Below are 25,551 nucleotides of genomic sequence, written 5' to 3' on the forward strand. Positions count from 1 at the left end.
CTGTATTCATTCAAATATAATTTTAAGACACTTCATTTGGCAAATAAGCAATGAAAAAGTATTAAAAATCAGACTACAAAAATGACTACAGAAAAGTTTTCCCTTTAGGATTCTTAATAAAATACAACTCTTAAGTTCTAATGAAAAAATCCAGCACTCATTAAATATTTATATCTGCGAGGATAAAGAAATGCTTCAAGATATCTGAAAGTTTAACTTAATTACATTGTTGAAAAGAAATAAAAAGTTGAAGTCATAGTTGATGTGTCATAGAACCATTACTCATGTACTAGTAGGCATCAGACAGGAGAAAACACTTATCTCTTGAGAGTCTTCCTAACTTAACTAAATCATAGATACTGGAATAAAAATGAGAATGAATTATAAAGAGATGAGAAGATTATAGAGAGCTTTCAAAGGAAAACTGGGAATATATTAACAATTTTAGAAAAGTATAAAAATACTTTGGTTTGTTCTGCAGAAAAGAAAATTGAGGTAGTTGTTGAGAAGCATCATCTAAAAAGTTGCCAAGTAATGGACATCTATTTGGTTTTCTGTTGAGGACAGAACAAGAGGAAATGGGCTTAAATTCAATTAAATCTACATTAAGCTAAGCCAGCAGAAAAGTAAAGTACCTGGATCACATTATCTAAGCCTTTCTCAAAATTACATCTGATTTAATGTTTTATCAATATGATTTGGGTGAACAATATTTATTACTTTTGTAAAACTGTAGTAGAAAGTATTGACCATTGTCACCCAATGCCTTCTATATAAAGACCCACAATATAAAATTCTGCCCAATTTTAGTTTTGGGGAGAAAATGTTTCAGCATGTTAAAGTATCTGTATTCTGCTGTCTGAAATGAAAATGATACAACTGATTGCCTTCCCCATTTCCAGAAAATTTAAGCCAACTAAATGTAAGTGGTTCTACTTAGATTAAGTGCCTAAAGGTACTTCCTCCTTCTGTTTTCTTTGAGGTGAACTCCATTCAATTTTATGTTTAACTGCTTTATCTATAAAAACCTCAAAATCCTTTGTCTGTGAGTTGGCTGTACTTTTCAAACAAATAACATAAAACTTAGCAAAAAAAAAAATCTGACTGAAAGGGTTCTAGGTTCCTAGGATGGATGAAAAAAAAAATCACTTTTCTTAATGATATTTAAGAATAGAATGGGTAAAAGTCACTGAATTCATCATTCCTTATTATCAGCCCTTTGTTAGTTTTTATTTACCTTGCAACTATATTTCTATCACTAAGTTATTTCTGAAAGTATGTTGTGGTATAGAACCCAGCTTCTTAAACAATAGTTTGCAACCCAATATAAGGTCACATAACTAAATGTGAGGGTTGCAAAATTATGATTTTTTTATCAATAAATGTTTGATTTTTATACCTATTTTATATACTCATATACCCAAGGTCATGTAAAAATTTCTTTGGTGAAAAGAAGTTACTAGTGGAAAGTGTAAGAACCTCTGGTGCTTTTGTGACTGAAATAAAAGAGTTTGCTTTCCTCATGGGCCAGTTAGCTTTCCTCTATCCCATACTGTATTCCCAGTAATAATCAGCCAGTCTGCAAATGCCACTGATTACCAAAAAAAAAAAAAAATCCTAGATGAATAAGTGTGAATGGGTCAGTGGTACACTGCTCCCCCATTCCCCTGTGAGCTCTGGGTCTGATACTGGAAAAGTGACTTCCTGAGTGCACTGGTGCTAGGAGTCAGAAATGGTCTATGACAAGGGTATTTAGGGACTCTAGGAACAATCCAAAAAGGCTTGGTTTGGGTAGAATTCAGAATTGGGAGGCACCTTAGAGATTATCTAGTACAAAATTAAATACACACTCATATTTGATAAGATTTAAACTCAGTTTTTCTGACTAGTTCTTTAAATTTTTCTCTATGCTTTAGTGGCTTGATTCCCAGTTTTGCTAATCATTTAACCCTCTACCTCAGGATGTTAATCTGTCAGATATGATGATAATATGTGCACTAACTACCTCCTCTATGTTCCCTGGTAAAAAGTGTTAGATATAGAAATGTGTGAATTTCAAATATTGCTATCATACTATAAACTGTTATATTACTCATTCTTTTTTTTACTAAGTATTTGAAGTAAAATCATTGCCATGAAGCCCAAGTGGGTGGAGGAAATTTGAAGAGGATAAGAATATGAGAAATCTATTTTCCTCTCCTCTAGATCTGGGGCTATCACAACATGAGTCTCAATGTCTGCCTTTTTCAGCTCTTTGACTTACCCCTATTCAGTAATGATTCGGGGCATTTTTGTATTAGGAGGCATCTGCTCCCTTTATTTTAAGTTTTAACAGATTCATGTGATATTATGGCTTCAGGGAAAACTGAAATGGGCTGAGTGCATCCTTTCCGGCAATGGAATATTTCTACTGAAATGAAATCCAGTAAATGAAAATCAAGATTTAAAAAAAAAAAAAAAAAAAAAAAAAAAACTTTTAAAAATAGGATATTATTCTTTTGACAAAAAGATTTTATATTGTTATGAATGAGCCTATCATAGGATTTCTTGAAATGACAAATATGTTTAAAATATGATTCAATTTACAAATAAAATGAAATTATACACCACTTTTTCAGGGCCACCTTGATTCTGTAAAGTCAGACATTTTAAAAAATATAATTCTCAAAGTCATTGGTTAATTTCTCCCTTGTCCATTTTCATAATCCTGATTCTAGTTTCTTCTTGATCGCTTGCTTCTCCTGCCTAACTCTTCCTTGGGCATTTATGGCTGACTTCTTTATCTGCCTGCTGTGCCATTAGCTTTGTTCACTGGTGACCTTGCTCTGCCCCAGTAGTAATAACCTACTTCTTCCCATGGAGGACATGGAGCCCAGAATTGGAACAATAAATTTGTCCCTAGGAAGAAAGAAGGAACAGGGAACTTAGGATAGACTAGACTAGAAAATTGCTTTTCACCTATACTAAAGATCCTAGAGGTTGATACAATTGTGAGGGCAAGAGGGAGGGTGAGACACTTGATCTGGGCCTTACTATACTTGATATGACCACTTATATCTAATGCAAGATGGTACTACATGGGGTCAAGTACTCTCACTGCTGTTGTTCATTCATTTTTTAGTCTGTCTGACTCTTCATGACCCCATTTGGGGGATTTTTTGGCAGAGATACTAGAATTATTTGTCATTTCCTTTTCCAGCTCATTTTACAGATAAGGAAACTAAGGCAAACAGGGTTAAGTGACTTGCCTAAGGTCACCCAGATAGTAAACGTCTGAAGTTGAATTTGAACTCAGATTTTCCTGACTGTAGGTCAAATGTGCTTTATCTACCTCAACACCTAGAATAAATAGCGTCCCAGTAGTAGAAAAGCAGAAGCCTCCTGGATTCCCTACAGCACTGGAAGCTATTCCAAACATTTTTGGGGAACTGTATTCTCTTCTTCAATAGTATCCTCTCTCTCACCATCATTGGTTCACAGTATAAAGAAAATAGTTGTTAGATTAATTGTCATTATTAAGCTAAAGGTTGTCAGATCAGATCTCTTTTGACTTAGTTGAAAATGTGGCTAATTATGACTGCTTCCAACTCCAGTACATAAATTGAGGCACATTGGTAGGGGAACAATAAAGGTTATGTGACTTGCAAGAGATCACAGGAAAAGCAAGATTTGAACCAGGTCTTCTTGACTAAAGGATTCTGGGTACTATGAGTCATAGATCAGTCTGGGTAGACCCAATCAAGTGTTGTAAAGAAAGCCAAGCTCCTAACTAATGAAAATAAGTTCCTTTCTTCCTCTTCCCCATAGCATTGGATTTTGTCCTTCCTGGTTAAGAGTTATCAAATGAGAGGTAATACATTTTCTACAAAATCCATTTACAAGAAAATGACATGTGACCTGCATGTCAGACTATTGAAGCACTGGGATCAGACACTTGTGTCAGAGGAGCAGTAATTGACTGGCTCTCAAACTGTCCCTTTGCACAAAGATCAGGGAATCCAACTCCACCTGATTGTTCCTAGCTGTTTTCAGCACATCAAGAAGCCTTCTCTTTCCAGTCATCATCTTGCAGAAGAGTAAAACTCTTTCAAGTGACCCCAGCAAAGTATTTTTGGAGAACTGCCTAATCTGGAATTTGGCAAACTGGGTTTCAACAGAATAAAAGATTTACTCCATAGTACTGATGTTTGGGTTTTATCAATAAAGGGGAAATACAAGTATGCTTCTCTATGTTATGTTTCAGATTAATGTAATTGCTTAACAGGAAGTTTGTCTATGCAGTTTGGTGCTGATTAGTGGGAATCATGAATCCCCTAAAGCAGTTGTATTATATGAATTTGTATTGCATATTTCCTTTGGGTTGGAACCAGTTACCATATTTTACTCAATTGTAACTTCAAATAGTGTGAATTTGAATACGTGAAACCACTTCAGGGGATTCTTTATTCACACTAATCAGTGCCTAGCTGTATAGGCAAATGAATTACACCAGGAAGACCTGACAATCCAGCTGAGTGTTCATAACTTAAATCTTATTGCTTTTCAATCTTCTGAATTGTGAAAGGTCTTTAGAGAAAGACATATTTTTAGGGAATGCCTCCCTACATCTTAGTCAATATTAGTTAAATGGCCAGTATTTTTTAAATTCTGTGATCCAGAGTCTGGGAAGCTAACCAGAAAAGCAAAAGACAGTGTTCTATTCTTGTGTGTGTGTGTGTGTGTGTGTGTGTGTGTGTGTGTGTGTGTGTGTGTGTGTGTGTATTGTTTTGTTTATTCATTGTATCTGATTCCTTGTGGCCCTATTTAGGGTTTTGTTTTGTTTTTTTGTTTTGTTTTGTTTTGTTTTGACAAAAATCAAACAAAACCTACCTTCTGAAACTCATTTTGCAGGAGAAAAAACTGAGGCAAAAAAGTTAGGTGATTTGCCCAAGGTCACAACACAAGTAAGTGTCTGAGGCCAGATATTAACTCAATTCTGACCTGTCTAGGCCTGACATTCTATCCATTGAGCCTCTTAGCTGCCAAAGATACACAACACACGCATTTATATATATGTATACAAGTATATTGTTTACGTACACAAAATTCATACAATAAATGTAAAGTAAATATATATAAAGCAATAATAAAATATGTGCATGTGTGTGTTTGCAGGTACATGTGTGTGCAGTTACATACATATGTGTGTATGAATTTGTTTTTACTTTTATAAACTGGCCAATTAAGAGAAGAATCAATATGGAGGGGAGAGGTAATTAGGAGGAAAGAAAAGAGAAACACTTTATGTGAAGGGTTAGTAAGCTGTGAGATCAGTGTACTTGATAGTCAAAGTTAAACTGCTTTTGTTACTAATTAGTGTTGCCTTATTCTTGGACTGAAGTCAGCAGATTAGATTATTTAAATATGTTCTCATTGACCTTTGACAAACTGATTATTGCTTGCAATTGGGTAATCATCACAGCTCTTCAACATCTCTAAAGCCTTCAAGTGATATAGAAATCAAACACAGGTGGGGAGATTATTTTCTAGGTTTCCTTCTCTATAGTCATAATAAATAAATAAATAAATTTAGAGAGATAGAGATAGAGATAGAAGACACTATAAAATCAAACAGAGAACCAGATATCTAGTTTCCCATTCTACAGTATGTAAACAAAAAAGGTTCCTCTTTCTACCCATTCCTTTTCAGGCTCATTTACCTCTCATTGGATCCACAAAGTCTATCCTGGGCCCTCTTCTCTTCTCTCTTGATAGTCTTTCCTTTGTTGATCTTATCACTTCCCATAGGCCAAATTATTTTCTTTATACCAGTAGTTCCCAAGTCTATATTTGTAGTTTTAGTTTCTTTCCTGAATTCTATTCCAGACTTGTATTACCACCTACCTGCTGGACATTTCTCTCTGCATGAACAGAAGTCTCTCAAACTCAACACATCTAAAACCCATTCTAATTTTTCCCCTCCCCCGCAAACCTTTTCTACAAAATTTCCTACTTTTATTGACAGCACTGCTATCTTTCTAGTTTTACTCAGGTTTACAGCCTTTAAGGCATCCTTAATAATTCCTTCTTTCTCAGCCCTCACATCTGATCTATCACACCTCTTGAATCTATTCCCTTCTTTCTACTTATACTGTCTCTACCCGAGTTCAGGCTCTCATAAGGATTATTGCAACAACCTCTTAATTGGTCTCCCTGGTTCCATTGCCTTCCTTCTCCAATACATCCCTCAACACAATAGTCAAATTTGATATCCTTAAAATATAGACCTGATCATGTTTCATACTTACTCAGAAAACTTCATTGTTTCATTATTGCCTCTAGGATGACATAAAGACTCCTCAGCTGGGCATTTGAAGTCCTCCACAAACTGATTCCTACTTAATTTTCTAGTCTTATTTCATAATATTACCCTCCCTCCTCCACCTCTATATGCATTCCATTTCAAGATAACTAGTCTGCTATTTGCCTACATGAAATTGTATTTGCTGCTTTCATAGCTTTGAACAAATGGGTCCTACTTCAGAAATGTGCTTCCTTCTCACTTTCTACAGGTCTAGAACAATGGTTCAATGCCTTGTCCATTTATTAGTGTTCTCTCTCTCTCTCCCTCCCCTCCTCTCTCTCCCACTCTCCTACTCTCTTTTAAATTACTTTATATATATATAGCATTTACTTGTTAATTTCCCATATAAATATAAGGTCTTTTAGGGAAGCAACTTTTTCATTTTTTATTTTTTTTAATCCCTAGCACTTTACATCCAGTAGGCATTTAAATGATGAACAAAATGGAGTTATATGCAGTGCCAGTGATTTATGGGTTTCCATAAAGTTTTTTCCCCCCCAGGTAAGCTAGACATATCTGAATGATATCAGAAAGGAGGTCCCTAGATAATAGTATGCATCTGCCCATTTTCTTTCTCTGGAGAAATCACCATAATGAGCATTTTGACAATCAAACAGATTGAATAGGAAACTCACATATATGCGGGGATGTGCTGACATATATTTAACAGTTGTCTGGAGGTTGGAAGAAGTCATGTAAACAACATACTTTTAAATGTAATCTTCACCCTTAACATTTTCTCAGTCACTTTCTAAAGTCTAGATAATCAACAAAACAATAAATCAAACTTCCATTTAAAGCCTTTGTTGATTTCCAAGGTATAAATGCTCAAAAACTGAACCATTGGCTCTCACAAGGTGGTTTGAGCTGGTTCTAGTACATTTCTGCTTGTGTATATTACTCTCTGGATTCAGGTTTAGTGATATTTGTTGTATATGAACAAAATGGGATTGTACAAGTGCAACTGATTGGGTTTCCAAAAAAATATTTTTCCAAGATTGATATATCTAAGACACTAAATATATATACTATATTATCTATCTATGGCTTAGTAAAACAAGTTGTAGGGAATTTCCAAAGCCATTAACTAAGAAGTTAAGTGACTTACCCCATGGTTATATAACTGATGAATGTCAGAGATGAGATTTGAAGCAAGTCTTCATGATTCCAAGTCCTTCACTATACCTTTATTGTTTTTCCAATTATATATTTTCCAACTATACAATAAGAGTAATTACATCCCAGTCCTTTAACTATTGCTGAGTGCTTTTACATGCATTATTATCTCATCTAATTTTACAAAGTCCTGTGAGGTAGATGCTGTTTTTATCCTTAGTTTGCAGATGAAGAAACTAACACTCAGAGAGATTATGAGTAACTGAGGTTTGTGTAAGAAGTAGGACAGCTAGGTCGTATCAGATGCGCAGGAATACCGGGCCTGGAGTCAGAAAAACTCATCCTGAGTTTTAGTCTGGCCTTAGATACTTCCTAGCTGTATGACCCTGGACAAGTCACTTAACCCTGATTACCTCAAGCAGGGTTAAGTGCACCCTGACCTACAGAAAGACTGCTCCAGAGTTTTTTTCCAGGGAAATTTTTTTCACACCATTTTATCAAATAAGAGATGACAAAATGTTGAGAATTGTACTTCAGGGCTGTACACCTGCCTTTAAAACTGTGAAATGAAAAATATATAATCAAATTGTAGTGTAAACATAATTGGTGACTCTGATCGGCACAAAGATAGATTGATTGTTTAATTGCAATATATTGTTGCTATTGTGTCTGAAACTGAAATACATAGATACAGTGTGTTTCCAGTTGATTTTCATCTAGCCTCCAACATCTGGCATGATTCAGACAAGCATTATATCCACTTTTACCAGCCAACATTGTATCTTCACTGTGCAGCAAACTACTAATTTACTCATCTGTAATGCTGGGCTAATGTAGTCTTCTTCTTGTCACTCCAAATTGTGATTTTCAATGGGGACAAGGCTTCTTTTTCCCCTTTTCCCTGTAGCTGATAGAATTAGGAGGGTTGGAGGGGGGTTTCTGGATGTTAGATGAAGGAAGCTTCCCCCGGCCTTGAGGACAACTAGCAGAAAAATCCTATTCTTCCTGTACCTTTTGTTCTTACCCCAATCATGTTGGTGTTTAATTGGCTCTCATGTTGTTCTTGATAACATCTACTGAGCAGGCAGAGCCACCTATGTGTGCAATATTTGTAATCTACTGCAAAAAGAAAAGATGAGGTTGGGGAATAATGCAGGTCACATGTTGATGGAATGGTAGAAAGGGCCTGAATTTGGAATTAAAGAGCCTGTCTTCATATTCTGTCTCTAGCATTTTCAATCAGTGGTGTGCTGTCTACCTCGATTTTAACATTTTTTACAACATTAAAAAAAAAAAAATCTAGACAGTCAACCAAGCATTAATCAAGCACTGACTTGGAGTGATTACCAATTTCTGATTTGTAAATGCTCATGATGACAATTTATAGATAGGGACGAGAATTGGTTCCAGCACACCCCTGCTTTCAACCCTTGACTGGCAGTAATGGAGGGAAACGTGAGTTCAAAGCCTATTTTTGATTCCTATTGGTTGTACCTTGTACTTCAAGCAACAATCTGTGGCTTGCTTCCTAAATTGAGGAAACCTGAATCCTAACTCAGATACATATATCTTGAATGAATCCCTTGAGAGTCAGTTTCCTCATCTGTAAAATAAGGCTAAAAATAGCACTTATTTCCCAAGATTGCTGTGAGGGTCAAATGAAAATCATGGAGATGATTCATATAAAATAATTTCTGTAAAATTTTATTTGAATCCAAAAGCACATAGAAATGTGAGCTAGTATAAAAAGATAAATGAAAACTCACTGTTTCATTAGACTCAGACCAGTCATGTAATATTACCTTATCTCTGCCTCATAAAAAATCATCTGAAGGACTATTCCCTTGCAGTACTCCCTCTATGGCCTCATTTGGGGGGACATAATCACCCAACCAACTAGCTGAAAGCAGCTTAAGACAGGTAGAGTTTCTGCCTTCTTCTGTCTCCACAGTTGATTCTTTTTGGAACATGTTAAGTATCCAGTATGACTCAGGTGTCATTTCAAAAGTTTCTCACTTTGAACAACTAAACCAAAATTGAGCTTAATGATCAAGGGCCTTTCTTTGCTAAGTATCAGACATTTCTTTGCTCTAGGCAAACCAGCCAACTCTGTCCCCTGAACTTGCCTGAGATTTGTCTTACTGTGCTTTTGTGGACTCTGATGTTTGTATCTAGAATGTCTTTCTTCTCCCTCTTATGTTATCAAATGCTTACCCATTCTTTAAAGTACAAATCAGATGTCACTTCTACCACAAAGTCTTCCCCTTCAAATTTCACTAAATGCTTTGTGTTGTACTTCTGTTGTTGTTCAGTCATTTCAATTGTGTCCTTCTTGGCAGAGATCCTGGAATAGTTTGACATTTTCTTCTCTAGCTTATTTTTATAGATGAGGAAACTGAGGTAAATAGGGCTAAACGACTTGTCCAGAATTACACAGTAAAGGTTTGAGGCTGAAGTTGAACATGGATTTTCCTGACTCCAGACCCAGACTTTATCTATTGTTCCACTTAGCTGTTCTATTTGTACCCCTAGAATGCACTTGCCAGTAGTTGTCTGTAATGACTCTCTGCCTCTTTTTTACTTTGTTATGCTTCAAGTGCCATGAAGACTATAATAAAGTCTTACCCAAACTTTCTTGTTCTTTGTTGTATCCTACTTTCCCAATCTTAAAACACTGGACTCTGTACTTGCTTAATACAGTTGTGAAAGTAGTGTGAAATGAATGGCTAAATGGCTGGATAGTATATATCCTGAAAGACTCAACCTTCCTTCCTTCATATAATTGAGAGATGAGTTGACAGATAGTATGACTATTTAAGATTGGGTTTGACCTCAATCATATCTAAAAGTGATTTAACTAATTGAGATGCTCTGCAAATACAGCATCCCAGGATCCTGTACTGTAATAGCAGACTTGTTAGTCAGTGACACCCAATATCTTCCAATGAAGAAGCAGCAGCAAATTAAGGCTTGATGAGAACAGGGGAAAAACTTCTTAACACCTAAGAAAGGAATTGGCTGCCTTATCAGGTAGTGAGCTCCCCATCATTTAAAGTCTTCAAGCAAAGAATAAATAATGGCTTGTTGGGTATGTTGTAAAAGGCATTGTCTAGAACAGGTTTTCTTAAACTTTACACAACTCCACCTATATAGGATATAAAATGGGCTTACAAATCAAACATTTACTGATAATAAATCATACTTTTGCTTCCCTCACATTGTTACATACCCCCATCTGGGGTCACAAACCACAGTTTCAGAAGCTTTCAACTAGAAGAACTTGAGGTCCTTTCTAACTCTGAGAGTTTGGGATTCTGAAATATGAGATATGATATAAAAGGTTGCTGATGAAGACTTAGAAAGTAGCACTGACTGCAATCCTTTTCAGGGATATAGAAAATATTGCTTTGATTTCTTTCAGGATAGCTTTTAACTCTGCAAGATTCTCAATTGTCAAACCAGTTTTGTCAATAAAGGCCTAATAGACCTTAAGCTACTGTCAAAGTCATTTCTATGTGATATCTTAGACTACAGCAATAGGCCCCAAATTATAGCCTAGTATATTGAAAAGAGCTTGACATTTTGGCTCAGAAGAACTGATTTCAAATTCTGTCTCTAAAACAACTAAATGTGTGACTCTAAGTCAGTCATTTAACTACTTTATATCTTGGTTTCCTCATCTGTAAAGGAGTTAATAGTAGTTGCCAGATTAACCTCTTAGGGTGTTTGTAAGGAAAACATTTTGCACACCCCAGAGTGCTTGCTATAGGAATGGGAGTTGTTAATTATCACTAATAAAAGTGATGCTCTCTCTCCCCATCCATCTTGTTAAAAGTGGTCTTAGAAACTCCTCAGAAGCCCAAGGGCTATTTTGATCAACAGAGTGGATTTTTTTTTTAATTCACTACATTATGCAAAGCAAGTGATCCATTGGTTTTTAATTTTAGTTTTCTACTACTGTCCCAGTTTTGTCTGGTAGATATAGGGAACCTAGATAAAAGACTGTCTGAAAGACTAAGTCAGCACTAATGAGACTTAGTTTTCCCACCACCACCTACAAGCCCATGTGTATATGAGTTCAAAGAAAATTATATCACCAATATTAACTTAAATAAGTGACATAATTTTGGAAGGTCAGGAAAATTCCTTCCTTGAGCTGAGCGCTCAGAAAAGAAATGAGATACTACATTTATGATTTCAGCTGACTCAACCTCTTAGAACCACAGTTTCTTCTTCTGTCAAAGAGTACTAATACTTACTTTGTTCTGTCTACTATCTTTGTGAAATAAGAATATAGATTAGGAGTTACCTCCTAAGATTACTTCCAGCTTTAAATCTATGATTAACACAATTACCCCCTCCCAGTACTGTAATAAGGATCAAATGATGAAATGAAATGAGACAGTAAAAAGAATACTGCTCCAGGAGTTACAGGATCCATACTCCATTTCTGAGACTTACTATCTTTGTTCCCACAGACAAAATGCAGAGCATCTAGATGGTATAGCTAGATGTGAGATCTGGATTTGAGAAGACCTGACTTCAAATCCAACTTCAGACACTTACTAGCAAGTCACTGATGCTGTTTGCCTCGATTCCTCATCTATGAAATAGGGATAATAAAGAGCACCTCCCTCGTGGGTTTGTTGTGAAGATCAAATGAAATAATATGTTTTTAAAATGCTTCACAAACCTTGAAACACCACATAAGTGCTATCAATTATTTTTACTTAACCTCCCTGAGCCTGTTTCCTCATTTATAAAATGAGGGGGTTGGCTCAGATGGTCCTTTTCAGCTCTAAATTTATCATCCTGTGATCATGTAAGAAAAGCCCTCTATAGCCATAAAGGCAATATAAATTATTATCAGCATTTTAACAATCATGCCTCTTGTTTTCTCATTTTATAACCCATTTACTCCTTAGAATATGACATTTTGGAGAGTAAGTTAAATATGTTAAATTTTGCTTGGGCAATCTCTTGGAGAGGAATCGAGGTTATGAAGAACAAATCACTTCAGACAAATGTGACATCTTTTTTTAAAGATAAAATTAACAGATAACAAAATGTATTAAGCAAATCCGATCTTGGGAATCTAGAGCATTTACAGCCCTTGATCTCATTTTTCATTGTCACTTAATTCCTTCCTATTAATTGAGTGTAGATTAGAACATGGGGCCAGGGACCCAGTCTCAGAAGAAGCAAGGAGTCCCATGGGCAGGGAGTCCTTCCCAAGGGATGCAAGGTGGATGGGACATTCTGTATTTGCACCAGGCTTCCCTGTCACCTTTATTAATGGTGACAGAGAGAGGGAGTCAGCAGGTGGCTAATGCAGACTGCTGATGACGGTAATTGGAAGGTGTTGTTGCCTTTCCGAAGGGCAGAGAAGTGGGACAAGTGGGAATTAGACCTGTGGGGTGGGGAAAGATAGAGCATGATGTCATTAGGAAAATTGGAAGCCAATCACTCAATGCAGTATCATCCTCTGAGCAAAACTCATTGTTTGGAGTCTAGGGCGAGGAGGGAAGAAAAGTCTGCTGTGGGAATCTCTGGTTCAAAGTGAAAGATTTGCAACATTGCCTCCTTCCTTATATGATAAATCTGAATATATATACTTGGGATTCTAGGGATTGACCATACCTTCCCTACCCGCTTTACAGGTCAATGTCCTTGTATACTCTGAGGCTGTTTCACACACATTATTAAAGGCATTGCTATTTTGTATATAGAAGTGTGCTGGAGTATGGATGCTTTGTATCAAGCCTTGAAATGTTGTCTCCCTTTTTGACTTTAGTGGATTTTTGCCATCATCAGAATCTAACTTCATATCAAGCTCGATCTGCCTGTTTCCAATGATGACAGAACCAATTATATTCTCTTGGCAGAAGGATAGGGGCTAGAGCAAGTGGGGAGAGGAAGTATTCTGGATGGCTGCACATTTAATATCCAACTACTTCCAAAATGAAGTCCAAGCTCTTTAGACTGACATTCAAGGCCTTTCACAGACTTTGTCTCTTTTTCCAAGGTTTTTCCCCCAGGACTTTCTTATATATTCCTTTGTTCTAAGTAAAGTATCATGGTTCCCCAGACATGCCTTTTCCTACCTATTATCATGCTATTGTCTCCTTCTAGGTTTTCCTCTACCTTTCCTCTTGATTCCCACAGTCATCTCCAAGGTCCAACCTCTAGGACTCTCTCTCTCTTCTGGCTTTCATTGAACAATGATAGTCTCTGTTTGCTCCCAAGACCCTTTTTATCCAGACTACTTGTGGTATTTAGCGTATGGCCAAATAATTGAAAGACTATTGAACTTGGATGAAAGAGCAAGGGGTGTAATAGAGGCAGGTTAAGCTTGATATAAGGGGGAATAAGCCTTCTTAATACTTAGTCAATAAACATTTATTAAGCACTTATTATGTGTCAGACATCATGTTCAATTCTGGATACAGAGAAAGATCAAAGACCTTTTCTAAAGGTCTTTCTGTTCTAAAGGAATTGTCTTGGGAATGGGGAAGAATATACCTTCTCCTCACCTTGTCACCTATCTTATAAAGTGTGTCACCATTTGTCAAGGATCTTGCAAACTCTTGGTCAGGTGTGGGTTTGATTGGGGCCTCTAATTTAGTTCTGAAATCTTATGATTATTTTCTATTATTAATCATCTTTTCTTATATATGACCACCTAGATTATATAATTCTCGTAGGGTTCCCAGATACATTGCCCACTTAGAGCTACCAGATTATTTGTATCTTTGTTCCCATTGCAAAATGCAATAGAGAATTATATATAAATATACACATATATTTTCATATAAGTATATAGACATAAACATATCATGTACCTATTATATAATACACACATGCACACATACATATGCACACAAATGAGAGAGAGAGAGACAGAGAGAGAGAGAGAGAGAGAGAGAGAGAGAGAGAGAGAGAGAGAGAGAGAGAGAGAGAGAAAAGAGAGATGGAGTTGAGTTAAATCTCTCATTCTGCTTCTAGCCCGAATATTCTGGAAAACTATGGCCATGAATCTATTAAGCATCTTCTTTCTTCATTCTTAAGAAGCATATGTGGGGCAAACACTAAAGTGATGACTTTTCTTCTCCAATAATATTCTTTCTATCCCACAGATCTATCTGTTCTCTTGTTCACTGCTTTAAATCTAGAATTTTTACCTTTTTTTTCCTGAGGGATTAAATGACTTGCCCAGGGTCACACAGCTAGGAAGTATTAAGTGCCTGACTCCACATTTGAACTCAGATATTCCTGACTTCAGAGCTGGTGCTCTATCCACTATGCCATTTAGCTGCCTCAAATTTTTACTTTTTTTAAAAAAGGAAAATAATGGATAAAATGTAATGGATAAAAATGAGTACTTTTTTCTTTCTGAGATTCAGTCTACTTTTATATAAAATAGGGTGGCACTTGTTCTTTGAACTTTACAAAAAACTCTAAGGTGCTTTAAAAACTTTAAAGCACTATTTGAATATGTTGTGATGGTTGTTGTTGCTTTTAATTACCTTAAATGATACTTATGGGAATTTATTCTTTCTTCATGAGATCACTATTACATCCCTGACATAGTCCAGGTCTTCCAAAGTCAGAGAAGCAGATTTACTTGCTGTCATTGTGTGAATGGCCTCTGGCACAAATATCATCAGTACAGCCAGTCCTAGGGTATGCTGAATGGAGCAATTACCCCAAACATTTTACTTTGGAGGAGTTATGAGCTGTTTCTATCTGGACGGTGACTCAGGGAAGCATCCAGTAGGAAGGATAGCAGTAATATCTCTGGCTAACTGGTCCTAAAAATGATTGGGAATCATAGCAATAGTATTATCCCATAAATATGACATTGTCATATCTCCCTTTACAACTACTTGTCAAGTTGTACATTTTCCCTGTGACTTCTTTTCCCCTTTAAGGCTGTCTCTTCTGTTCATTTTAAAGTCTTATAGGACCTGAATAAATATGTTTAGAGGAAGAGAAGAATGTGCAATGTGATTTTTTCCACTGGTTCCAGCACTTCTTAGCTTAATTAATATGGAACAACTATTTAGCTTCTTCAAGCCTCTGTTGCTTTATCTGTAATATGGACACAGTCTTACAGTCTTGCCTTGCCTTCTTCTGAGAAAACTTTTTCTTCATAGATTTAGTAATAGTGAAAGTATTCTTTAAATATAAGCTATCATTGTTGTTGCCAGGATTATGGCAACATAATCTGGGATCTAGATCTAGAGATGGAAGGAATTTCAGAGGTCATCTAGTATAATATCATTTTATGAATGTGGAAGCTGAGGCAAGTGACTTTCTCAAAGTTAATGGGGGAATTTGAAAATTTGAAACTAAATCTTCTGACTCAAGTCAGTGTTCTTCCCACTGTACCAATATGTACACATGCTGTTATTCTAATTAATGTTGTCATTATCACCATTATCTATGCTCTTGTTGCTCAAGGACCTTGAATGGCCCCCTTAACAACAACCGACCTGGGCCCTGACAACCCATAAGATATGACTCAACTCCATAGCTTTCTAAGTAAAGAAGTAGAAAATAACCTAAAACTTAGATTGGTAGAGGGTAATCTGTGAGACACTGGAACAGAATAGATTTCTTAAGTAAAAAGAACTAAATAAGGAAATTCACATCGAAGATTCTCAAGAAAGAGCTTGGATGGATGATTGTTACCAGTACAACAATGTAAGGTATCTCTCTTCTGAATTTTTTTTTGGAAACTACATTCATTAATTTTCTTCTAATTAACTTAACATTTAGAAAATTATTTTCTGTTTAGTTAAAAATCATTGAGTGCTGAATAATATCCACTCTCCTATGAAAGCAATGTGCTACAGACTTAACATGGTTTTAATCAGAAGCTAGAAACTGTCAGGAAGAAGTACAAATAGACTAGCTTGGCTTCTGTTTGTCAATGTTGAAATATAGGAAGACAGGTCCAATGAACTTGAAGACTTCAAGAATCAATGTAATAACAGAAACTAGAGTTACCCCTGCATAAATATAGTCTATTTCTGTTGTAAAAATAATCATTACTGAGAAAATACTTGTTGATAAGTAGTGCCGACACCAGGAGCAAGGAAGAATCAGCATAGAAAATATAATTTATACATTTTATAAACTATGGCCCCATCATCAGTCACAATACTTATATTGGAGGTGACAACTATACATGTATCTTTTGAAATTTTGAAACCCCAGCTTGATCTGATAAACTATTCTAGACTCATGGTACACTTTTAAAAAACCAAGGATGAGTTCATTTTTGTTGTTTTCTGAAAGAGGCCACGTGTAGCTTATGTGACCTTGATCTACACTCACTGAAATAAGCATATAAATGCTACCTCAAAGTTTGTTGATTCTATAATTGAAAGAAATCTTACATCCTTTTAAAGACTTAGGAATTCATTATTATGTAGCAACACACAAAGTTACTTAAACCAGTTTTATTCCTTTGATTTAAATGTCTAGGGAGTATTAATATGGCATACATGGGTGATATTTTGGCTTGAATTTTGGTTGAATACTGGCTCTTTTCCTTGACTTTATTGAGTAGCCTTTGTTTAAGGTATACTTTCCACTTGGTTCCATATCAACAAGAAAACACTTTTGAAGATTCAACTTATCTTTCTGAGGTAATGGCTAGGTCCCAGTTTATGCTAGAGAGCTGATTCATCATGAATGCTTACTGTGGAGTTATTGGGCCCACAACAGCTTCCTTTACAAGAACTGCCATGTTGCACCAGATGGAAACCATCAAGGCACATCATGACTGCAAAGTCTCCAGGTGGCAACCTCTCTGTTTCCTGGCTAAGCTATACTTTTAACATACAAAAGCATTAACTGACTATAACTATACAGACTTTATTATGCCAAAAGGCCCAATATTCAGGGATGTAGACTTTAGAAGCCTTCTCATAGAAGGATCTCCTGACCCTAAATGATATCTAGAATATATAAGGCAGATAAAATCTTACAATTTTGGTATATATATTTTTATATACCTGATTTTATTTCAAATGTCCAGACTTTAAGTTTCTTAAGTAACTTTTACTATCTGCCAGCATATATGAGTACTTGAGGGATCTCTGGGGATCTCCCACAGCTCTGAGAGAAACTCCTTCTAATATGTAGATTGTCACCCAACTATGACTTAGTAATAATGATATTTGTTTGTTTTTGCATTGAACTTATTATTTTTGGATGATGAAATCCTAACAATTAAGATTTTCACTTTACAACTTAAATTCTTAGAGAGTTGCCTAAAGTACTGAAAAGTTCAGGGAGTTATCTAATGTCACACAGCCAGAGATTGGTTTGTGTGGAGCATGGACTAGATGTGTTGGCTAACCAGAATTAACATTACCCATTTCCTTTTCCTTGACTAGAATTTGTTGCTAGTCATGGTACTAATCATATTCCCTTGAAGGAAAGGTCCAGTGCTAATGCAAGGAGTGAGTATCCTGGCTTTTCTCTAGAAAACTAACATCAAAGAGTCATAGATTTAGATACAGTGCAGACCTTACCAGTCATAAAAGCTAATCTTTTCTTACTGGAGATGAGGAAATGGAGGAAATTATCTCTTGTCCAAGGTCGCATACATAGTGATAGATTTGAACCAAATTTTTTGACTCTAAGTCCAAGATTCTTTCCATATTGCCACATAAAGTCCTAAGGACTTGCCTCAGCATTCAGAGTTTAAATAACTTGCCATGTATCAAATAACTAGTAATTATCAGAGACATAATTTGGACTCAACCAAGCCCCATTTTTTCTCTCTGCCATGTTACCTTCTTTATCAGTAATTTCTGCTAAATAATATGAATGTCTCCCTGTGCTCAGCTTCAATAGGTCCAAGCTTGATTTACTAAGTAGTTGGACATTTGGCACGTTTGTAACTGAAAACATAGTTTCAGGGTCAAAGAGCATTTTTTTTTTTTATCCCTAAAGATTTGAGTGTGCAGCATTTCCTAACATTTGAAGGCAGGCATGACACTGAGAGTCATAATTTTCTCCTTACAGGTCAGAATATTATTGAGCTAATTCACACAGCCTCCCTGGAGCAGGGCTCAGGAGTTAGGGGAGAAAACTGTCTCAGCATGACTTCACCTAAGCACACACATCATCCTAGGGAGACCTTAGATCAGTACTCAGTGAGCCTGACTCATACATTCCCTCCTCCAGCTTCCTGAGATGCAAAGGGAGAGGGCCCTGAACTATAAAGGAACTATAAACTCTAAAGTGATGAAATCACTGATAAAGTCATAAGGAATTTTAGATATCACTTATTCCAAACCCTCTCTTTTTATAGAGAGGGAAATTGAGACCCAGAAAGGGAAATTGACTCACCTATCTTGCTACTACAAAGGACCAACATTTGAACTCAGATCTTCTGCCTCAAAGTCAAATGCTCTTGTCACCACATTTCATCCTCCTCAGTAAGCCCAGGTGATGTTAGCATGTTTAACTGTGAATCAGGAAGATGAGTTCAAAGTCTACCTCAGTCACTTACTTAGCTGTCTGACCCCAGGCAAGTAACTTAATCACTCTCAGTCTCAGCTTCTTCACTAATTGAATTTAATAATTCTTATCTCACATGGTCTTTGTGATGACCTTATAATTGTATAAAAGCTAGCTATTATTATTGTTGTTGTTAACACATGGAATCCTTCTATCTCCAGCCTAAGAATTTCTTCATACGAACATAGATTTAGAGCTAGAAGAAATCTAAAAGATAATGTCCAACTGTTTCATTTTGTACATGAGAGTATTAAGGACCAGAGAATTTCTATGATTTAGGGAGATGGCCAACTACATATTTGAATCTAGATCTGTTCATTCCATATCCTTTGCCCTTCCATTGAACCACACTTCCAGCATTAACTCCATTGGGGAATAAATGTCTTATGTAACCACACGATACATTTGGGAGCAAATGGGAGTGCTACATAAAAGTAGTCATTGGCCACACAAAACATAGGTGGCTGATGAAAGGAACTTTTTTATTTCTTGCATCCCCCCCTTGCCAAGTTTTCCTCATGACATCTCTTTGCAGCTTTATATATTTTATTTTATTTTGGTCTTGCACATGATTTGAAGTTACTATAGCAACATGTCACCAGCTGCTATTGCATAGTAATGTTAGCGTTTTCATTGCTGGATCCTGAAGTTTCAAAACCCCGGCATCAACTAGGTTCTCCAAGGAACTCATCACTCCCACTCGGCCCAGCCCCACTCAATCCAGCTCAGAGGGGCAAGCGTCTGCTTCACATTTAAAACACACTCAGTTCCTCATCAGTGGTACACGGGTCCTCTAGTGGCCAAACATCAAGATAATCCTGGGTTCCAAAGCAGACCAGGTACCTGGGGTGTTTGGGCTGCTGGTCTAAGTTTGGTAGGGGGCTTTTGTGTTTGGATGGATAAATGAATAGATTTTTAAAATCTGACAGATATTCTGCATCAAATTCTACTTGTTCTCCTCCCCCAGCTCATTGTTAATTTCAATATTTCCAGAGGCATTTGTGACCTCACTCTCTACAAAACAATCTTATATTCCAGCTAATTAATTTTTAGTACATCATACTTGGCTCTTTTTCCACTGTCTACTGCAAAGTTGATGCTCACTGTTTCCTTTGGAGGTTAAGTTCTCACTCAGGTATACAGATTTCCATGCTAATGCACCAATTTAATTGACAGGATTGATTGTTCAGTATAACGGGAGAGTATTACAGACACCAAATAAGTCCTGCCACTACTAGGGTCTGAGTATTCACTCATATCCAAGTGTCTCCTGTGATTACACTTATTTTTACATATTTGACCTAGTTTCAATCATGCACCTCCATGCTCCGATTCATTAGATGCATTTCAAGAAGCCTAAATGAAGCAGAGGTGGCTAGGCTGGGCTGTGCTCGCTGCTCAGATACTGTGCTCTAGAATTTAATATGCAGGTCCCTGAGTATTGGTCTTAAAAGGCAATTTCCCATCAAGTCCCCTGGCATGCTGAGAGGAGATAGATGAGTGACTGCCTCATGTCTCAGTAGTAAATACACATTGATCTCTGATTTTTTTTTTTCCATTGGGAGAATTTTCATAAATGGAGTACTTTAATTATTAACTTGGACAATGGGGATGCCTTCACCCCCACTGACCATTCTGCATATTATTCAGAGGGGCTCTTTTTAGATTAGTTATTATCTAGGGTGTTAACAGAGCTGGGAGTTGGCGGTCTAGTGCTATAAAGTTTGAACAATGTCAATGTAGGGAGGAAGTGGCAAGCCACCATGAATTTGTGGAGTGTCAGAGGACCTTGGAACAAATGAAATCTTGATATTGCCCTCCTCTCTTATTCCCCAAGTTAGAAGAAAGAAAGAAAGAAAGAAAGAAAAAAAAAAGAAAGAAAGAAAGAAAGAAAGAAAGAAAGAAAGAAAGAAAGAAAGAAAGAAAGAAAGAAAGAAAGAAAGAAAGAAAGAAAGAAAGAAAGGGGAGGAGGGAGGAAGAAGGAAGGGAGGAAGGGAAGGAATGAGGAAAAAAGGAAGGAAAGAAGAAAAGGGAAAATGGTACTTGTGTAAATAAGGTCTCAAATTTATCTTTTTTTTTTTTTTTTAAAGAGGAAGGGATGAATGTCATTTTTAACACCTGCTACTAAGAAATTATTAAAGGTCACAGAAACACAACATTAGTACATCATCTTTCTCTCATATATAGCAAAGGGGATTTTTCTTTTTTGGTAGCAAAGAAAGGGGTGTTTTGCCAAAGCAGACCTGCTGCTGTAGTATCTTGTTCTGTCTTATATATCAATCAGTCAAACGGATGTGATTTCTGACAGCTTTGATACTAGAAACTGGCTAGCTTGGAAAAAACAGATGATTCTAGTCAGAAGCAGGACACTATCATTTTTCATTAGTACCAAAACATCAGAATATTTGCTCAGTTTCTACCTACAGTTGCCTAAACTTCCATCACATGGGGGATAAAATTGTGTAGAATATCAGTTGATTTCCCCCTCAAGCTTAGTTATAATAGAAGAATTAGCAAACTGATAAAAGTCATTTTGATTGTTCTGTGAGCAATGCCACATTGACCAGTGACTTGTAAAGACATAACGGTTTATAAAATGGTTACTTTCTGTAAATGGATAAAGGACCCCCCCCCCCCACCTTGTAGCACTGAACTTTCTAAAAGCGAAGCTTGGTACAATCTGGCTTTTATGGCTAGTACTTGATAATTTGGTCTAAAAATGATTGCTTTGGTGTCCCCTTCCCTTAAATTCAAATCAAGCCATTTGAAATCTCAGGCACCCCCTCATACTGCCTACTAGGACAACCTGCATTTCTAGCAGTGGTGAATTTTTGTCAAAAATAGACATATACACAAATAGACATCTACACAAACACACAAATCCAAACCCCACCCCCAGACTTATTGCAACAAGACCTTGGGAAGAAAACTATTGTCACAGAGATGTTAACGTTCCTCTTAGGAGCCCATTAATAACAATAAAACACAGATTTCTTACCTTGAGGTGTTGGAATTACCTGCAGAAAATATACTTCAGCCCTGTTAGGCAGGCAAGGCTTTGACTAGAGGTAAAATTACTCCAAGAGAAGGTATATTAAGTCCTTTATATTGTATTTTTCACTGTTTATATGCAAGAAGTATAGTGAGTCTGCTCACGTAGGAATAAATGAAAAACCGTACCATGCACAGCAGCTACCATGTGAAAGAAAAAGACCTCTAGTGGTCACACACTGAACTCTTTGAGAGACAAGGCAAGGGAGGGGTGTAGTGGAGAGGGGAGAGGAAGAAGGGGGAGGGAAGAGAGAGAGAAAGGAGACAGAGAGTTAGGAAAAAGATTGAAGAGAAGAGAGGAATAGAAACATTTATATTCTTGTCTTAAGTAGTAGACCAAATAATGTGATATGGCAGACTTCAGCAAAGATTCTTCCCAGATATATGCCTGTCATAGAAACACAGAATTGTTAAGTTGGAAATGACTTTAAAAACCAAGCAAGTCCAACTCCCTCATTTTGTGGATGAGAAAGCAGATGCCCAATGAATTAAATGATTTGTCCTAGCTCTCACAGAAAGGCAATGACAGAGACAAAATTAAAACTAGGTGTCCGGACCTGCAGGCTGGGGTTCTTTCCATATTTTGTTGAATTGGTAATAATAGTAGAATTATCCCCTTGTCAGAGTTTGTGGGGATATCTAATTCCTCAAATAATTACTACTCCTTAGGGACAAAGTAAGATAGAGATTTATTATCTGAGAAACCTCCCAAGTCCCCATAAAAGACAACTTGTCTCTTTCTCCGGGATATCTGGGGGCCTCCTTTGGGCTCAAAGTGTTGCTGTTTGTTTGAGTTGCTCATAACATAAGAATCTGTTAATGATTTTAAACTTTGAACATCTATGATGGACCAACTGGGTCTTGAGAGGATATAAGTTTTGTTGCTTCTTTAAGATGAGATGAATTTGAAGATCACCTTCATAGAAATTTCTCCAAAGTTGTCTTTAGGAGAGTAATTCATTCCATAATTTTCTATGAAGCAAGAAAAAGGAGACTCTAGAGAATCCTGCAAGTAAAACATATGTCATATACTCTTTAGCAATGCATTTTTGTCCAATTAGCTTTAGTAGTTTTTTTTTTTTTTTAATGAAGAATATCCTATGATAGCATATGTGCCTTCTTATACTTAAATCAATTCATTTCAATTCAGCAAGCACTTGTTAAGCATTTTGTAAGATATTCTCTTGAGGGCAGGGACTGTCTCAAATATATTTATATAAATATATAACAGATCTGGGAGTTGGAGGTTTAGTGATATATATATATATATAAATGTGAGACAGTTCCTGCTCTACCTAGCACATTTATGCCTACTATATACTAGGCACTCTGCTAAGCTCTTAGAATAAAAAGACAAACAAAAAAGCTAACCCTGTTCTTAAGCAACTTACTTTTTGCTGAAAGCAGCCAGCATTATGTAGATCTATTCTGTCTGGCACTACAGTTGGGTATATAATCTTTTTTAGGGTTCCAGAGACTTCAGTCTCATTTATACTTCTGAACAAGCCTATTTCTTTCTATTATACTGGTATAACCAGAGATAATGTTGCCCAATAGCCATGCACTCATGAAATTTAGGGCTGAAAACTTCCTGGTTTGATTTTCTCATTTCTTCTCTTACAAATGAGGAACTTGTAGAAACTTTTCCAATTTTTCCCATTTAATTTTTTTTTTTTATTTTGAGGTACATTTTGAGCTCTAAATTTGCTCCCTCCCTCCTTCCTTCCCAGCCTCACATTAGAGGCCAATATTATGTGTATGTGTTTGTATCTGTATACATACATAATGCTTATCTATCTATCTATCTACTTCCATTTATCAGTTCTTTTTTTGGAGCTGGTAGCATTTTCCTTAATAAATCCTTTGTTATTGATTTGAACTTTCATATTACTCAGAAGGGCTTAGTCATTCAAAGTTACTCTTTGAACAAAATTACTGTATACAATATTCTCTTGATTCTGTTCGTTTGACTCTACATTATTTCAAATGTCTATTCATGTTTTTCTAAAACCAATCTATTCATTGTTTCTTATAACACAGAAGTATTTAATCATAATCATATATCACAACTTATTCAGTCATTCCCCATTTGGTAGGCATCCCCTCTATTTACAATCCTACCCATTTTCAATTTCCTATTCTTGCCAATTTTTAATATACCAGTTAAGGTATCCATTCTTCATTATTCCAGTATCATTGATCTTGATCATTGACCTTTTTCTTAGCCTCTATAGTCCTTATAATCTGTTCCATAAATTTCATATTTAATCACATACTGGCTTGTATTGATTTGTTTTTTCATGGGCTTTAGTCTTCCCAGCAAGATTTTAAATGCTTTGAAATCAAGAATCATGACTTATACTTTAGAAAAAAAAGTCACCCACAGAAGATCAAGTAGAGGACTAGGTACATAGTAGGTGCTCAGTTCAGTATTATTTAGAGAATGTTAATTAATTAGAACTATAATTTATTCCCATTAAGGATAGAATAAAGAGAATAATTATCTTTTACATTGCAGTTTATATCTGCAAAATATTTGTGAATGAAGTAATGAATGAAAAAATTATTGTGTTAAACAAATTATTTTAAAAAATATTTATTAGTGCATTCTCTGTATTATGCACTCAGGATACAGTTAGAAAAGTGAAATAGCACCTAATTTCAAGGAATTTACATTTTAATCCATCTTATTTCAGCTTCATATTAATTTAATGAAATAGGAAGAGAAACTTTTTTTTTCCTTTTTGATCTGATTTTTCTTGAGCAGCATGATAATTGTATAAATATGTATAGATAGATTTAACATATATTTTTAAACATGTTTACTACATTGAATTATTTGCTATCTAAGGGAGGGAGTGGGAGTAAGGGAGGGGAAAATTTGGAGCACAAGGTTTTGCAAGAGTTAATGTTAAAAAATTATCCATGTATTTATAGTTTGAAAATAAAAATCTTTAATAAAAAAAGAAATAGGAAAAAAAAAAAAGAATTATTATACCCATTTCATAAGCCAGTCAACTGAGGCAAAAAGAAATTAAATGATTTGTCTTGAGTTGCAGAACTGATCTTGGTGGAACTAGAATTAGATCTCAGCTATTTCAACTTCTTATTCAAATAGCCTTTTTGCTATACCATAAGCAGTTATAGAGAGGGAAGTAAAGTATGGAGATGTATTTCCTGTTGGAGAAGAGTTGAAATGTTGAAGCATCATTGAAGGAATTTCCAACCCCAGGGAAGTTTTTGAAAGATGAAGCTTCCACTCTTGGCATACAACTCATAGAACTAACTTAGAAGTCAGTTAGTCTGAATCATTCATTTTACAGATGGGTCAATTGAAGACTAGAGAGGGGAAGTCTCTATATTCACATAAGGAATTAATGACTGACTATATAATTAGGACTAGGCTCTCTTCATCCCTAAAATAGTACTTTATTTTACACTACCCCTTCTGAAATGATCCAGATGTGATCCAGTTCCAAGACAAGGGGATTAAATGTATT

General features: G+C 36.0%; 1 protein-coding gene across 1 annotated transcript in view; it reads left to right on the forward strand.

Moving 5' to 3' along the window:
- DOCK2 (dedicator of cytokinesis 2) overlaps positions 1-25,551 on the forward strand; it is a 491,936-nt gene that overhangs the window by 353,307 nt on the left and 113,078 nt on the right.

This window comes from Sminthopsis crassicaudata, chromosome 2 (genome assembly GCF_048593235.1).
Source record: "Sminthopsis crassicaudata isolate SCR6 chromosome 2, ASM4859323v1, whole genome shotgun sequence".
Taxonomy (NCBI): Eukaryota; Metazoa; Chordata; class Mammalia; order Dasyuromorphia; family Dasyuridae; genus Sminthopsis; species Sminthopsis crassicaudata.